Source organism: Pinus tabuliformis, chromosome 3_2 (assembly GCF_031772625.1).
Source record: "Pinus tabuliformis cultivar Carrire ecotype Pingquan chromosome 3_2, CPIR1, whole genome shotgun sequence".
Lineage (NCBI taxonomy): Eukaryota > Viridiplantae > Streptophyta > Pinopsida > Pinales > Pinaceae > Pinus > Pinus tabuliformis.
The window spans coordinates 804,787,217-804,793,621 of NC_142302.1; positions in this window are offsets into that span (position 1 = coordinate 804,787,217).

The following is a 6,405-nucleotide window of genomic DNA, read 5'->3' on the forward strand; positions in this document are numbered from 1 at the left end:
AAAAAACATTTAGAAGGTTGTTATTAATTTTTGGTGATGCCTTTTGGCCTTACCAATGCACCTTATACAGTTCAAGGTTTGATGATTCCATTTTCAAACCCTTAGAAAATTTGTGTTACTATTTTTTGATGATATACTAATCTATAGTAAGTCTTGGAAGGATCATGCTCAACATGTTGATATGGTGCTCAAACTATTGGAGGAGAAAAAATTATATTCAAAGCCTCCAAATGTTTCTTTGGAGTACAAGAGGTGGAATATATGAGTCATATTATATCTCATGAAGTTGTTAAGGTAGACCATAGCAAAATTAAATTCATTAAGAAATGGAAAATCCCCACATCCATAATGCATCTGCAAGGATTTCTGAGGTTGACAGGGTATTATCGCAAGTTTTTAAAGAATTATCGGAGAATAACAACACCTCTAACAACATTACTGAATAAAGATGCATTTTCTTGGATTCTAGAAGCAATTAAGGACTTTGAACATCTTAAAGAGGCAATGTGCCAAGCACTGGTCTTAGCTATGTCAGATTTCCCAAAAGCCTTTATTGTGGAATGTTATGCCTTGATAAATGGAATTGGTGTTGTTTTAATGCAAGAAGGAAGACCCATTGCTTTCGAAAGTCATAAAATCGAAGGAAAGTATTTACACAAGCTATTTATGAGAAGGAAATGGTGGAAATACTACATGCACTTAAGAAATGGCAACGTTACCTAATGGGAAGACACTTCAAGGTATAAACAGGTCATCATAGTCTTAAATATTTTTTATAGCAAAGATTATCTTCCGAAGAGTAGCAAAAATGGGTCACAAAGATGTTGCGTTATGACATTGAGATCATCTACAAAAAAGGGAAGAAAAATGTTGTTGCAGATGCACTCTCAAGAAAGGATGAGGATGTGGAAGCATTGTTTCGTGCCATTTCTATTATCCAACCAAATTGGATAAATGAAGCAAGGGATGAATGGAAGAATAACTAAGAAGTGTGGGAACACATTCAAAATTTGCAGCAAGATCCTAGTAAATCTGATACATTTATCTGGAAAAGTGATTCGTTATGGTATAAATATTGCTTATACCTTTGTAAGAATTCCCAACTCAAACAAACTATTCTACTAGAATTGTACACCTCTCCCTTAGGAGGGCACTCAGGATTTTTAAAAACTTACCACAAGGTTAAGAAGGAATTTTTTTGCGATGGCCTTAAATATGATATTCAAAAGTTTTTGGCGGAATGTTTGGTTTTCCAACAAAATTAAGTTGAGACAATTAAGACCTCGCGTTTGTGACAACCTTTATCCATTCCAAGTCAATGTTGGGAGGAGGTTTCAATATATTTTATCACAGTTTTACCCAAGTCTGAAGGAAAGAGTCTCATCGTGGTGGTAGTTGATAGACTTACCAAGTATGGACACTTTTGTGCATTATCTCATCCATTTAAAGATGGTACAATTGCTACTACATTTATGGAAACAATTCAGAAGCTACGTGGAAACCCAAATATTATTGCAAGCGGCAGAGATCCCATTTTCACTAGAAATTTTTGGATAGAATTATTTTCTTTTTTGGATACTTAGTTATCTCATACCTCATCTTATCATCCCCAATCTGATGGACAATCTGATATAGTGAGAGAATGTTTGGAAGCATATCTTCGTTGCTTTGTATCTAATAAACAGACACAATGGGTCAAGTGGTTCCCTTTGGTTGAATGGTGGTATAACACTCATTCCATAATGCAATAAAAATGACCCCATTTATGGCACTTTATGGATATCATCCACCATTTGTCACATCATATTTAAGAGAAAATTCTACGGTTCAAGAAGTAGAATGAAACAACATGCATATCAACATCACAGTGAAAGAAGTTTTGATTTGGTGACTGGGTATTTCTAGGACTACAACCATACAAACAAATGTCCCTCAAGCAAGCTAATAAGGATAATAAATTATCACCAAAGTATTATGTTTGTACAAGGTGTTACAAAATATTTGTACTATGGCATACAAATTGGAGCTTCCTGCATCTTCATGAGTGCACCTAATTTTCCATGTGTCATGCTTAAATAAGGTTATAGGTGACAATCTCTGAGTTCAAACAATATTTCCTAAACTTGACGAGGAAGGAAAAATCATATTGGAACCTGAAGTAGTCACAGAAAAAATAAATTGACAACTACAAAATCGATCAATTTCAGAGTATCTCATCAAGTGGAGGAGCTTACCCACTGAAGATTCCACATGGGAGGATGATAATTTTATACAAAAGCATCCAAAACTACTCAAGCATTGAGGACAACACTTTTCTGAAGGAGAGGGGAATTTTAGGTCCCTATACTGCTAGTGTATCCCCTTATTGTTATTAGTGCAACCCCCTTATTGTATTTTTGTTCCCATGTAGTCGCCATATTGTTATTATTGTGCCGAATAGAAGCCCACTATTTTTATTGTTGTTCCCTTAGAATATTATTGTTATGTTGGCTCTAATTATATTATGACCCCTTTGAATCCTATATATAGAAAGGAGGTATTATCATTTGTATCATCCAATAATTATTCATTTGTGTAATGTAAAGGAGGTTTCCCCCTCGAAGAGGCTAATTTTGAATTCCTTGATCTGTGTTTTCTTCTATTTTGGGACCTAGTTGCATAACATGCACAATCATCTAACATGGTCAACAGAACCCTCAGGAGATAAGTTAGCCACTCAGATAAGTTGTTCTTGGGTCCCACTACCATTCTAGATCCCTTAGGGCATAGTCTCTCTCATGATATGGTCAAGGGAGTGAAAAAAAACTAAAGTGCTCTCACAGGTTTGCCTGCCAATGAGTCTTAACCAAAATTGCCAATTCTGTGCCAATGACCCTGCGATTTAAGCCACTTTTCTAGCCCATAATTGCGGCATCTTCCCAGAACTTGAAACAATATTCAAAATTCATTAAAGACATGATAATAATGCTAATCAATCAAAATCAAACTCGGGACTAGGCCCGACCATCCCCAACTGGGACTGACATTTTGTCAAACACTTGGCATCAATGCAACTTACATGTCTAGGATACAAGACAGAGAATAAAACACTGAAAAAACTTATGAATCATAACAAGAAGGATCACTTCCTTCTCCATTGAACTACTACATCATCAATTAGGTCTCGCATTCATCGATTTAAAAGTTACAAGTAAATACATGAAATAACCATGACCTGAGCCAATAATTTAGCCATGCTTATAACCAACATAAAACCATGTAAATATCATACATAAGAAAACCATTAAATCTAAATATAAATCTATGCAAAATTAAGAGAATTTAGCTTTTATTAATCATAGGCAACTCTGACCAAGTTCAAAACTTCCACGTACCAGTCGACCATAGACATCACTGAACCAAATCTCTCTTTAAACCAGTCACCTCCATGCCATATTCCAAGCATGAATGTGGGATCTCATAGAATAACCAATCCAAGAACAACCAAGGGAATCGAGAGGTTAAACGACCTCCACCATCATCAAACCATGATCACAATAAAATTGGTGCTTTGATCACAACCAAACAGAACTTGAAATTCCATCCGGAATCCATCACTATCCTTGAGTAATTTTCCATCTCCTTGTCTCTTAGGATTTACCGCAATCCAAACCCGGATCACTAGGTCCTAAACCGTGACACCTCCCTCAAGCTTTACCATGTATCCAAAACTAGTCAAGGGATTCCTAAGCCTTTGGGAATTGAACTTGAGACCACCTTCACCCTGGATTTCGAAATCCATCTGGTAGACCAATGCTCAAAAAACAAAATAAACATCCCAACATGCCATGGCATCCAGAAAAAGGAAAGGCTAGGTTGAAAACATTGTCATAACCCAGCAAAACCATGCCACTGATAATAAGAGAACCATACACCAACATGAAAAACCATGCATGTCCAAACTAGCTAGGAAACCAGACATGAAAAAGGTTACTTGCAAATATTCATGTTGAGGTTGCTTGATCTTTCTTTCGTTCTTTGATCCTTTCTTGCTTTCTCTTTTTCCATTGATTGCTTTTCTTCTCCTTTGCTTGATTTTCCTCTCCTTTTCTTCAAGACTAGAATGCTCCAAGAAAATTCTAAGTGACCAAGAGAGTGAGAGAGAGAAAGAGAGATGAAAATGAGAGAGCTCCAAACTTAAACTGACAAAAGGTTACCAACTGATCCTCATAAGCCTTTTTATTAGTGAGGCCTTTATTTCTTCATTTTCCATTATTTTCCTTGAATTTCCTCCTCACATGCAATCTATGATGTTTTACCTTCCTTTTCTCCTATTTTCCTTTATTTTCATAAATAAATGTGCCAAAAATGCCTTTTTCCTTTTAATGTATCTTCCTTAGTCTTTGCCAATTTCCTTATCCAAAACACACATCTAGTGATTCCCACTAGGATATATTTTCCCGACATTCAGGTTCGAATAAGCGTCGCTTAACTGTGGTCTTATTTTGCATTTATTAACTTTTATTACATGAAATTTTCACTAGGGCCGTTACAAAAACCTCCCGCTTGGGGAACACCTTCCTCGATGTTAAACCACACCATGGCCTCAACAAAACCATAGCAAAGTAAATATACTGACTATGGAGATATATAACTTAGCTCGTTTCAGTATTTCAATGAAAGACTTGCTTAAAAGAAAAACATTATCACAACATGAAAATATAACAACCATAATAATATGACACCCATACCACTTATGGAGCTTTATAACTTAGTTCGTGTCGGTATTTACATCCATATACATATACACGCATATAACAAAACATCAACAAGACATATGCTAAACATATACCAACATCAAACCAAAACTCCTTTGCCTCAATTGGAAAAAAATGAAGGATACAAGGCCTGCATCAGAACTGCCATCTCCCATGTAGCTTCTTTAGGCCCAAATTTCTTCCATTACACTTTAACTTGCTCTATGTCTCTATTCCTAAGCATGAGATGTTTCCGGTGAAATATGCACTGAAGCTCCGGCTGGAACTCTCCTTCTTGCTCCACCTGCAATACAAACCAATCAATAACATGATCAACATCCTTTATATACTTCTTAAGAAATGAAATATGGAAAACATCATGGAATTTCACTGTTGGAGGTAGTGCAAGCCGATATGCCACTGGTCCAATCCTCTCAAGGATCTCAAAAGCCACGCAATACTGTGGTGCCAACTTGGGACATGAACCAATCCCGAAAAAGCTTTTCTTAGGTTTGATGAGAAAATACACATGCTCCCCAACCTGAAAATCCTTGAACAACATGTTCCTATTTGCATAGCTCTTCTGCCTATCCTGCAACCTTCATTTCCTACTTGATGTCTTTCATCATATCCGGTCGAATAAGTACCCTATTCACTGGATCACTCCAGTTGATAGGAGTATTACAACTCTGCCCATACAATTTCGCGAAATGACTCATCCTCAATGGCTTGTCATAACCATTTTTGCATGCAAACTCAACCAAAGGAAGATACTCCTCCCATTTCCTTTGCTGGTGCATCATGGACGTCCTTAGCATATCCTCCAAAATCTTATTAACCCCTCTCTCTGTAGATGATAAGTTGTACCGAAGGCAAACTCTATACCCAAGCCTACAAATAACTCCTTCCAAAACTTAAAATTGAACTTTTCATCCCTATCCGACATAATCTTCCTTGGAACACCATGCAGTCTCACTATCTCTCTGATGAACATCAGTGCTACATCACTGGCTAAATGTGTAGTCTTCACTAGAATGAAGTGAGCTACCTTACTGAACATGTCAACCACGACCATAGTATAATCACATTTCTTCCCTGTCCATGGAATACCTGTAATGAAATCCATGAAAATGACCTCCCATTTCCATTTCGGAATTGAAATAGGATGTAGTAAACCACCTGGATGATCACATTCCACCTTTACTTGTTGACAATATAAGAATATAACCACAAACATTGTGACTTCCTTCTTCAGATTCAACGAATAGTAAAACTTCTTTATCACTGTCAACGTCTTCTGATATCCTGGATGACCCAAGTATTGCTTGACGTGAAACTCCCTTAAGATAACATTCTTGAGCTCACTGCAATTTGGCACATAGATACTATCCCTGAGTCTCACCAAACCATCTATCATGAGATGATAGTTTGCATATTGATCACCTATACCTGTACTTTGTTGTAACCTGTGCATGATCTCCATGTATTTTTCATCTTGCTTCCCTTCCTGCAAGATCCTATCATGTAACTTTGTCCCATAAGAGTTCATAGCTGCTATATGATTTACGTGTACCTTCCTACTAAGAGCATCTACAACCCAGTTCTCCTTCCCTTTTATAGATCTGATCTCGAAGTCGAAATCGCTAAGGGTAGCCAAACATCTAGCTTG